Source organism: Sander vitreus, chromosome 20 (assembly GCF_031162955.1).
Source record: "Sander vitreus isolate 19-12246 chromosome 20, sanVit1, whole genome shotgun sequence".
NCBI classification, from domain to species: Eukaryota; Metazoa; Chordata; class Actinopteri; order Perciformes; family Percidae; genus Sander; species Sander vitreus.
The window spans coordinates 7060108-7071186 of record NC_135874.1 but is presented as its reverse complement, the minus strand read 5'-3'; positions in this window follow the sequence as shown (position 1 = coordinate 7071186).

Genomic DNA, 11079 nt, shown 5'->3' with positions numbered 1-11079 from the left:
GGCTTATGAAACATTTTCTCACGTTATTGAATCTCCTTTAGGCTGTTTGCACTTTTGTTTTTGTCTGTTAAAGGCTCTTTGTGTGTGCGTTTTCCATACATAGTCATTTTTGTCATTAATCATTATATAAATAGTGGTTTTGTGTTGCTCTTTGTGTGTGTGTGTGTGTGTGTGTGTGTGTGTGTGTGTGTGTGTGTGTGTGTGTGTGTGTGTGTGTTTGTGTGTGTCCAGTGATTCTCCCAGCTTGTCACTGCAGTGCTCTGAGGTTTCTGCTGTGTCGCAGTGTGGCGTGCAAGGGAGAGGAAAGGAAGGGGTGATGTATTGAGTGACATAAGAGGAGGAGGTGCGGTTGAAACTGGATCAGTCGGACAGTGGGTCACTGGGCCGGGGAAGCACAGCTGTTTCTGCTGAGCTCAGCTTACGATCCGACACCTTGATTTATCATGGGAGAAACAGAAACAGATTCAAGAGTCCTAATCTTTGTTGACACTCTATGACTTCCACTAAGGCCGTGGAAGAGTATAAATTACTGCTTCAACAGTAATGAAATGTGTCAGTGCCTCAAGATTAATTCATCAAGGGTTCTTTGGACTGACTGAACTTTTATTCCATTATGTTTGACAGCTTGAATCATCTGTGATCCTTCGCTTTTCTAGGCGATTTTTGATGCCGGCTTAATTTTCCCAGTTCTTTCCATTTAGCAGACTTTTAAAATAAGACCTCCTTAAGGTCTCTCTGCAATTATGTTTCTGCTATAGTTAGGGGACACAGAGCCCACGCAGAACACCTTACAGACATGTCTAGCAGGGGAGGACAAGAAGTCAGCGATATTTAAATGAGAATGACTTCATCTGTTGCTCTGCTTGTGTTTGTTTGATTTTACTGTGTGTAGACTGTGAGTTTGCGGACTTTAAAGTGCTCATATTATGCTCATTTTCAGGTTCATAATTGTATTTAGAGGTTGTTCCAGAATAGGTTTACATGCAGTGGTGTCTATTCATTTAATGGAGAACATACAATTGCATTTGTTTGCATATTCTGTTTGGTTTTTGCAAAGCATCAGGGACAGGTTCACTGGGGTTTTGCATGTTGTCGATTAGTTCAGGAGCGTTTGTGGTTAATAGTGTGCTGCCTGGGATGCCTCTTTATAAGGCTCTGTAAATGTGTCAGGCAGCAGCAGGGGAAGCCAACTCCTCTGGTTCCTCTAATTGGATTTGCATGTGTGGAAGAAGGCCTGGATTCATTTGGAACAAAAGACTTTATTCTTAACAGTCCATCCTATTGTTCAACATTTTCAATTCCTTGACTTCCACGCTGGAGAAAAACCAAAAGTGCAGCTAAGAAACGGCTCAGCTCGTTATGATAAACAGGTTAGGAAGTGGACAGTGTAGTTTTTAACAAACTCTGCAGCATGAAGGAAAAATCAACATATTCTGTACAAACAGCCAAATTAGAGATGGCATTGTTGTTTGTACGAATACAAGCCAGTTTGTGTTTACAACCCACAGTAAGTTTATATTAAGTTTGTGCATAAAGAATGAGAAACCCCCACTGTGCTATAGAATGAAACAAGTGCAGACTCTCAGCTTACAATTAAAGGGGTGGTTACATCCGTGGACAGTGTAGAAACTGTAGCCACTTTAGCCACGCTAGTGTTATGGTTGAAGGGATGGTCTGCACTTTGGTCCAAATATCTTATAACAACTATTAGATGGATTGGCATTCAATTTGGTACCGACATTCGTGTCCCCCTCAGGGTGGATTGTGTATAACTTTGGTGATCTCTTACTCTTTTCTCTAGCGCCACTAGCCAAAAATGTAATTTGTCCAATACTTTGGTTTATGACCAAATACCCGTAAAGCTACATGGCATTCCCATCACTTAGTGCTAATAAGCAAATGCCAACACGCAAAATGTTGAACCTGGTAAATATTACCGGCTAAACATCAGCATATGAGCGATGCCGCTGTGAGCATATTAGCATGCTGCTGTTAGCATTTAGCTCAAAGCACCACTGTGTCTACGTATAGCCTCACAGAGCTGCAAGCACAGCTGTAGACTCTTAGTCCTTTGATATTTTGTATTCTCTTTCTGTCTAAAACAACATTTTGATTCTCTCAAAGGATTGCACAGAACAAGAAACAAGAACCATTTAAAAAAAAAAAACATTACCACTCCCCCGCTGCTTTCTGGCATACACAGTAGAGTTCAGCGCATACACAGTAGGGTTTATTGTGAATGTACTGTGCTTCAACTCTCCCCACCACTTCACAGCCTCATATTTTAGTAAAACGCTGTTTTTACCTGAATACTCTGTGATCCCCAGAAGAAACATAAAATAACTAATTTTAAATCTAATTTATAAGCAGCAATGACTACAACAAAAACTCTCTGTTTTGTGACTCAATGCAGATGATTCACCCTCATCCAAATATTAAGGAACACAGCTCCCTGCCCTCGCTTAACCTTCAGTTCAAATGCATTAACAAGAGGCCATCAACATGCACGCATGCTCACATTAACGCTGGCACCCCTCTGTGCAGATCTGAAGGTGAAGGCGAGAGGTTGTTAAACATGTGCGACATTAATAAACAGCGAAACAAATGACATCTTCTGGTATCTCATTTGCTGCTAATGGCATATTTAATGGCGAGATATCTGAAACACACAGAAGACTGTTTGATCTGTCGAGACATAATGGAGCTGACAAACTCAAGTCTCATCAAAATTAGGTTACAAAAAGATTCTGCTTTGTGTCTGCGAAGGATTACTGTAATGTGTGTGTACACCAGCACAAAGGCCGCGGTGCATGAGTTCGACTGGCTTCTAGTCTATTGATTTAATTACATTTCTGCTCCTAAAGTCTGTCATGTTAGTTGATTGGTCATACCTGGATCTCTGCGCACAGGCTCTGCTTTCCTTGAGCAAAATTGAATTCTTGGATGATATCTTCCAGATCCTGCATTGCAGTGATTTCAGAGTTCATATATCAGGAGTAATCAATGGTGGAAAATATGAAATACATTTACTCAATAATAGTAATTGCATTTTCATTTGATGCTACTACTTCTACTACATTTCAGAGGGAAATCAAGTTAAAGCTTAAACAGATTATTTTGTAAGTATTCCTACACCCGTTTAGTCTTCCTCTGCAAAAGTTCTTCTGTACACTCTGGCTCATAAAGGCATCTCTTGTCTCCATAGTGAACGGCATTTCGTCGTCCCTGTCCTAATCACTCATTTTTATATTCTTGTATTTGTTACCGCATAGAGTCTGACCCAAACAGCTGATCTGCGGCGTAATACAGTGTGCAGCACGGTTGTGCTTATGCGTAGAAATACAGACGTTCTACGGTTGAGAAAATGTAGTGCCAAAGGAAAGGGCTGCCTGAAGGCAAGATAATGCGGTGAAAATATTCTAAATAGAGCGTACACTTAAACTGATATTTCTTTAGGTGGTCCTTTTTTAGGTGGCTAAAATACGTTTAACTGCTGCCCCCGTCCACAGCATTACATTGTTAAAGGGGTGGTTCAGAATTTTGGACATAGGACCTCATTTCCAAGTTAGCCAGTGTGTTATTTATCAGTGGAGACTGTTTTCATCACTTTTCATCCAGTCCTTCCAGTTGCAGAGTTCACTGTTGCTAGGCTAGAGCAAGTCAACAGTATCTGCTAGCCTGCCACTAAAAACAGTCTGACCCACTCCCCAGCACACCCGAGGCAAATAAATGATAACACCAGACTATCAATGTAAATGTCTGTGTTGATAGAATAATGTTAGAAATAAAACTACCCTTGCATCGCATTGCAATAGTTATACTTTGTTCCCTGTAGTTGGTAGCATACGCTACAGCAGCGGCGGAGTGATATTACCTAGGCTAATGAGAAAGCCGGTTTCCATGACAATCACGCAAGTTTATTTACCTGCCGCTGCAATTTGCATGTAAACTGTCTGAGCTTACATGACTTTTCTGTCAGCAATTACCTAAAGTTAGCGGTTAGCCCAGCCAGGTATCTACTAAGAGTGTAGCTAACGTTGTCACTCTCCACAATGCATTGAACAGTAACGTTATCTCCACTAACGTTGTCAGTCTCAATCTATCAGTAGCAGCTAGGCTAACGTTATGAAAGGGGCTAGCTTTATTAGCTAGAGTAGCCTACCAAAAGTTATTACCTGTTCATCAGTAGCTATTGGTGCATCTGGAAAGACGGATGGAACCGCATTCATTGTCAGTGACTTGTGGTCCTTTAAATTGCATTTTTTTTTTTAAGTCGTCTGGTCTAAAATGATCACTACACAGTTGCCACTTGAGTAGAGTCTCCGCCTTGATGTCCAAGCCAGCAGCAAGAAGCCACAGTTGGTTCCTTTCTGGATCTCCCAATGGAAATTTTGTGGTGCCCATCTGTTTGGTTTATTTTTACAATTTCTAAATGCACACTGAATCACCATGTTGCCTAGTCCTTAGTTTCCAATCCAATGCTTCAATACCAATGTACTAGGCTACTACTAGGTGTCCAGACTGTAGTGCGCTTCTCTGTTTACTTTTCGGCGTAGTATTACTAACCGGAGCAAGGTAAAATTCCGCCGCTGCTGAGAAACTAGTCCCTCAAAATGTAATGCGATCATTGAGATGCAAGGGTAGTTTTATTTCTAACATTATTCTATCAACACAGACGTTTACATCGATAGTCTGGCGTTATAATTTATTTGCCTCGGGTGTACTGTGGAGTGTGTAAGACTGCTTTTAATGGCAGGCTAGCAGATACTGTTGACTTGCGCTAGCCTAGCACCAGCGAACTCTGCAACTGGAAGGACTGGATGAAAAGTGTTGAAAACGGTCTCCACTGATAAATAACACACTGGCTAACTTGGAAATGAGGTCCTATGTCCAAAATTCTGAACCACCCCTGCAAGCTTCCGTGTCAGTACTCTGGTTTGTTTCTCTAAACTGGGGGTGTTCCGACCGTCAGCTACTATCGCTAATACACTGACTGTAAATATATACCTCATACAACCCCACTTCAAAAGATCTAAACTATCCCTTTAAGTAAAGGATCTGAGTAGCACCATTAAAAATAGTGCTTTTTCAGATTTCTCTATGCTCTCACTGTTTGGTAAACACAGACGCAACAACCTACGCTGTTTGTACACCCTGCAGGCCTCAATCCTGCTCATATTCATCCATAACAGGAGACGTTTACATAAGGTGGATTCCCTTGTTGCTAAGATTTCTCAATGCCCATGTAAGTAAAAATCATTTATGTCTCAAATGATGCTCACACAGGGCGCTACTGGTGTCTGAGAGGCAGGAAGGATAGTCGGAAGCTGTGGGAGGACAGGACAAAAAAAATGCGAGGAAACTGCCTGAATAGCAAGAGGTGGGAGGCACACAATGGCGTATCATTCACGGACAGACACCCACACCGACACACACTCATCAAAACCCTTAAAATATATATTTACGTAACAAGCTTCCTGCCCGGAGCAAAGTACATGAGTAGATCCTATTCCTTTACAAAAATAAACATGAAACAGACTCGTCTTTCACATGTGACGTAAAAGGTTTCTCTTTTAATAACGTACCTCTTAGTATTCTGAGCGTTAACGTTGCTGTGAAGACGCCAAATGCATTCACATTAAGTAAATCACTGATTTAGGAAGATGCCTCATTGAACGATCAAAGCTACAGTCTGTGGTGCAGCGGTTAGGAGCCCTTTTTCTGCCGGAAACATGTCCACCCACTTCTTCAGACACTGGCTTTGTGGAAGAAAATTGCACATATATTTCCCCCCTCCAAAGAATTTTCAAATAATCCCACAAAATATAGACTTTGACGCTTTGAAATGAGCCAATCAGCCTCCAAATTAATTCTGAGCTTGTATATAAAGATTCAGGAATAATTTATGAAAACCAAAACAGACAAGACCGTTCTCCTCACTGTAGTGCACTATATTGTTTTGGTAGATAGCATACAATAAGCTAAATAAAAGTAATGCCCCATTCTAACAAAATGAGATGCAAAGGGTGCTGCTAACAGATACCAACCAAGGGATGACTTTATATAATAATATTATATATTATAATATTAATAATAATATAAATTTTCTGAAACAGCCCTTTGAGGGCTGACAGAAGGAAATCCTAGGTGGGATTCCAACACAACACCTTCAGACTGTGAAGCTCTTTCTCAACCAGCTGAGTTATCAGGACTCGGAAGCGTTTGAGTTTGTCAATTTGAGGTTAATTAAGGGATACATTTATGCATTATATTCAGGTTTACCGTCAAAGACTAGTTTTTCTGCCTTTCAATTCAAAATTCAAAATGACAATCATATCTTTACTGGTAAGGGTATTTTTAATGGATTATCTGCATGGTTTAAAGAATAACAATCCATTTAAGATGTAGTAAATAGTATCAAAGCCACCTTGAAACTTTCACCTTCATTAAAATGGATTAAATCAGACATGACCTCATGATCTCACCTTTATGTAACAGTCCTCTGAGAGTTGACAGAAGAAAAACAAACAATGCAGGTGGCATTTAACGCACAACTTTCTGTCAGGAGTCTGTGAGGTGAACTGCGTTTCACCCAGAGAAGAATTAGACTTTGCCAGTTTTTCGGTGGGAACACGTTTCAGTGTGAATCTGATTCAGTCTGTCAACCTTTCTCTGCAGGTTGGTGAAGATGCTGGCGCTGGAGATGGACCAGTGGTAAAGGACACCGACCAGTGATGTTGAGACACGGGTTTAAACCCAGCCTGAGGTACCCCGTCTCACACAAGTGTGCGTATGTGTGTGTGTGTATGTGCGGGCGTTTGTGCGTGTGTACTTTCATTCGTCTGCTCCAAATAACACAAATTTCAAATGTCGCCAACACAAAAGTCATTTGTTTGGGGGCCATGATTTTTTTCAGACAGCCTGAAATACCATTTTCTTGAAAAGGAAACATTAATTATACTCTGGTCTGCTTAACCATTTACAGTTTTGGAGCACGAGTAAGTATGTTTGTAGGAATTCACTGAAGATTGTGGGCAGTGCTGTAGTTTTTAAACAATTTTCAATAATTTCTCAGCCTTAGGAGTCTTATTATTTTTATCACAACATAAGAAACATACACTGTGTTGGTTTAATACTTCTATTCTTTTCTTTATACTGGACATGCAGCGTCTCCCTGCAATCTATACTTCACCCTTATTCAGTACAACAAAAAGCAAGCAATGGTTGAGCCAAAGCCAACATGAAAGCCAACATGAAGCTGCTGCAGTCTGTCATTTTTCTCTTTTCTCCCTTTGCTGCAATCTGCTGCAATCTTAGTTCTCATCACAGACACACAAACCTTAACTGTAAAAGTTTTGAATATCAACTTAAAACCATGATGGACTGCGTTGTCAAGGTAGCTTTTGCCAAATCACTGTGCTTTTTGATGCTGAAGGACAACGTACATATACATATATACTATCTAGAAATTTTTGTGCGCAAGTAAGCATGGACTTTATAAATGAACATTTCCTTTACACTTTTCTGTCTCAATAAAGACAAGAAGCTGAGTATAAAATAACTTTAAATCAAAATAAAGTACACAGTTATATGAATGACAGTAGTTTTCTTCCATTGAAAATAAACCCCCATCCACAGCCGGTAGAGGAATACACTTGTTGTTATTTCTTGTTCTCCAGTGTCTCCCTGCAGTTGTGTGTGAGGGTTCTAATATATGTTCACGGAAGACCACTGTACGATGACATTTTAAAGCTTTCAATGATGGTCTGTGTTGTAGTTGGAAGTGCATTAACAGAGAGGTTTTCCAGCTGCCTTTGGCCCATTTAAGCTTCTATTTTTGTACACTTTGCCTCTCAAAATGGCCAGGAATAGCACCTTGTGTTTAAAAGGTAAACTTGGCCTGTGTAGCTCAGTGTGTTAAAGGAACATTCCATTATTTGTCTACCTTGGTCATGCTCACGGTATCGTTTAGACCGTTTTTCTTGGCAACATATTCGCAAAAGCCGCTTACGTCAGTAGCAGGCAATATTGGTAATGAATGAATAAAATGGCACTAAATGTAAAGATAAATATATCAAACATATCTTCATGCACTCCAAGAGGTTTTTATGTGGGCATTTACATAAACCAAATGAGTTTTGCTTCCCACGAGACATACTGCTTTCCAAGAAAAATATAAATTCAACCATACAATCACGAACCTTCACCTAATTTATTCAGCAAGGCGAATGCCCAGACTTGACTTTCTAATGTCCTTTGCTGTCGGAGCTGGTGGTCACCACTGAGCCTCTTATTGCTCCCCGGGGGGGCTGCTGCCGCAGGTGGGGGAGGCATAAGTAAGCAAACGAGTGGATCAATGTTGCCAAGCCATCCTCCCTGTCCTCATCTAGTGCCTGTGGTAGGTCAACTCTCAATGGCAGAAAGGAGAGGTTAACCATGAGACCTGGGTGTGTCTGGCTTTGAAAGAAAAGATGGAAGGAAGATGGGGCAAACAAAGAAACAAGGAAAAGGGAGGATGGAGTGAGCAAATAAACGAATCTGCACTATGTTAGGAGCATGATATTGCGGACAATTTGTAATTATGTTCTATTTCCACTGAAATGCTGACTGTATACTTTTGGGTCTGAAGAGAAACGGTCAAAACCTTCAGACGCTATTGATGACAGCTTTACCTGTCCTGAAAAGCAGGCTGTAATTGTTTGTGGTAATCGCTTTTGTTTCTCCTAAAAATAACTGAATGTTTGGTCCAGTCGGCCTTAATGGCCTTTCTTCAGGTTGTTTTTGGGGCAATGAAACAAAGTGTCCGGCATGGAGCCATGAAATTGTTGCAGTAATACATCTGGGATCTGTGGAAAACATGTAGATTTTCCAAGCCCAGCATCAATAAGTCCCACTCCTGTAGCAAAGTTTCCTCCTCAGTGAACAAAAATACCAGAATTTTCCTTTTAAAAGTAAAAATCTAGCAACACAGATTGCAAGGTATTACAGTACAGTTTGGACTTTATATTACATTACGTGTTCAATACCTTTTTTCTCTAAACAGTAAAGCGACTTCCTCCATCACTCTGAGATTTGAAATATTATCACTGAGTTTGTACAGTGTGGAGATACAGGGGAGTGATATTTCACCAGCTGCTGTAAATGGCTCTTCATATTTGATAAAGGTGTTTAATGGGTTTAAGTGTTGGGCTTCAGGCTGTAGCATGAGGGCCGTTCTTCCGTTTTTCACAACTCCCAATGGACTTCCCATGCTTTATGTACACTGATGATATCGCCATCAAACTTTCATTGGACCAGAATTGTCTTTCTTTTTTAAAACACCGTCTGTAAAAGCAGCATACAGCGTCTCCTCTAGTTACCTGGCATCTTTCTCCTCATGGAGAATAAACTCTTGCATTTGCTGTAACATCACACAGTCGTGTTTCTTTGTATTCTTGTGCTCCATTTTTCAGCACCTGTTCTGTTTTTGCTAAATCGGAGGTAAACAGAGGAGTCCTTGGGCCAGTAACAAAGCCTGTAGTAACAAGAGCTGAGTCCATTAGCGGGGAGTCCCTGCTGGATGCTGGGTGGGGGTTGGGAGAGGGACTGAATGTATGGATAAAGGCTTGTGTGAAGCACATTGCAACTGGAACGAGAAGAGGGAAACAATAAGTTATCCATTTGGGAATCCATTTGTACATTGCCCAACACTATAACTCTTAATTTCCTTGACATTTCTGGGTTACTGAGAGTTAGAGTAAGTCCTTGGAGGAGAAGGGAGAAGGTGGATTTGGTCAATAAGAAGAGTTATACACGCTACACTGAACACGCCTTGTTAAACTACACAACTATATTATTCAATTAAATGATCCCCAAAGACACATTGATTACAGCGTGGCTCAACTAATTTCAAACTACATGTCACATAATTTGTATGCTTTAGTCCACAGAAGTTTAGAAACACGTACATTTGACCGATTGCATGTTTAGAATGACTGAAAATAATCAATATTCTACATTTTGTGCTCAATCCTCAGGTTTCTTTGGGTTAGGAGAACATTAGGCAAGTCCCTGTGCAACAGGAGAGCTAGGTTTTAGTAGCAAATCCCCATCCTACTTAGGATAAAAAATCATTAGGCTATTAATTGCAGCACAGATTCCCTGCAGAGCCTGCACGGTTTCAATGTGAGGGAGGAAAAGTGATGCTGCACGTGGAAGCCTTTTTCTGATCACATGTCTCTTTACTTAGCCCACACATACAGTAAAATGGCAGTTGCACTTTTGTTAATGTTGCTCTCCATTAGTGATGCAGAAGTGCATTGTCGCTTGCTTGTTTTGTGGAAATTCACAATAACTCTGACCCTGGCCCCTCTTATAGAAAGGCTTTGTGCAGAGAAAGAACCACTCAGCACACAATGGGGCACTTAAATGCATTTCAGTTGCAGTTTCAGCTGCTTTGGCCGTCGTATCTTCACTAACAACATGGCACTGAGAGGCAACGCACCAATCCAAGTCAGTGGCTAAGAAACATATCATTATGGCATTCCTCTTGTGCTGATTCCCTGCAAAGAACTGCAATATTTAAACTCAGCATGCAAGAAGATAAACAAACGCAATTTCCCTTTCACTGAATCAATCATTCCCTGATGTCAGTAATTCTGCACGTCTTGGCATTAAGCAGTACAAATGTGTTCTGTGCATTCTCCAAAAGAAAAAATGTGAATCTATCGTGTATGATCCCTGATTTTATTTCTATTTTATTTGCATCAGAGCAGTGAAGAGAAAAGGTTGAAGACTTGTGATCAAAAGGAAAAATCTGAAATATCGTATCTACAAATTGTAAATGACACTCCACTGATGTTTGCCAACTTTTCTTAACTAATACACACAACAAGCTGTGAAATGTTTCTATTATATATGTGATATTCTTCTTGAATTGAGGTCAGACCGTTGGCCTAATGCAAAACGCCCACGTGACCTGTGTAACTTTGAATTTTTCCTTTAGGCTGTGTTTGTGTTTTATATTCACTCTCCTTACTTTCCCACTTTTTCTTCAGGATAAATATCAGTCTTGAGACCAAAATTACACTTTAATAATCA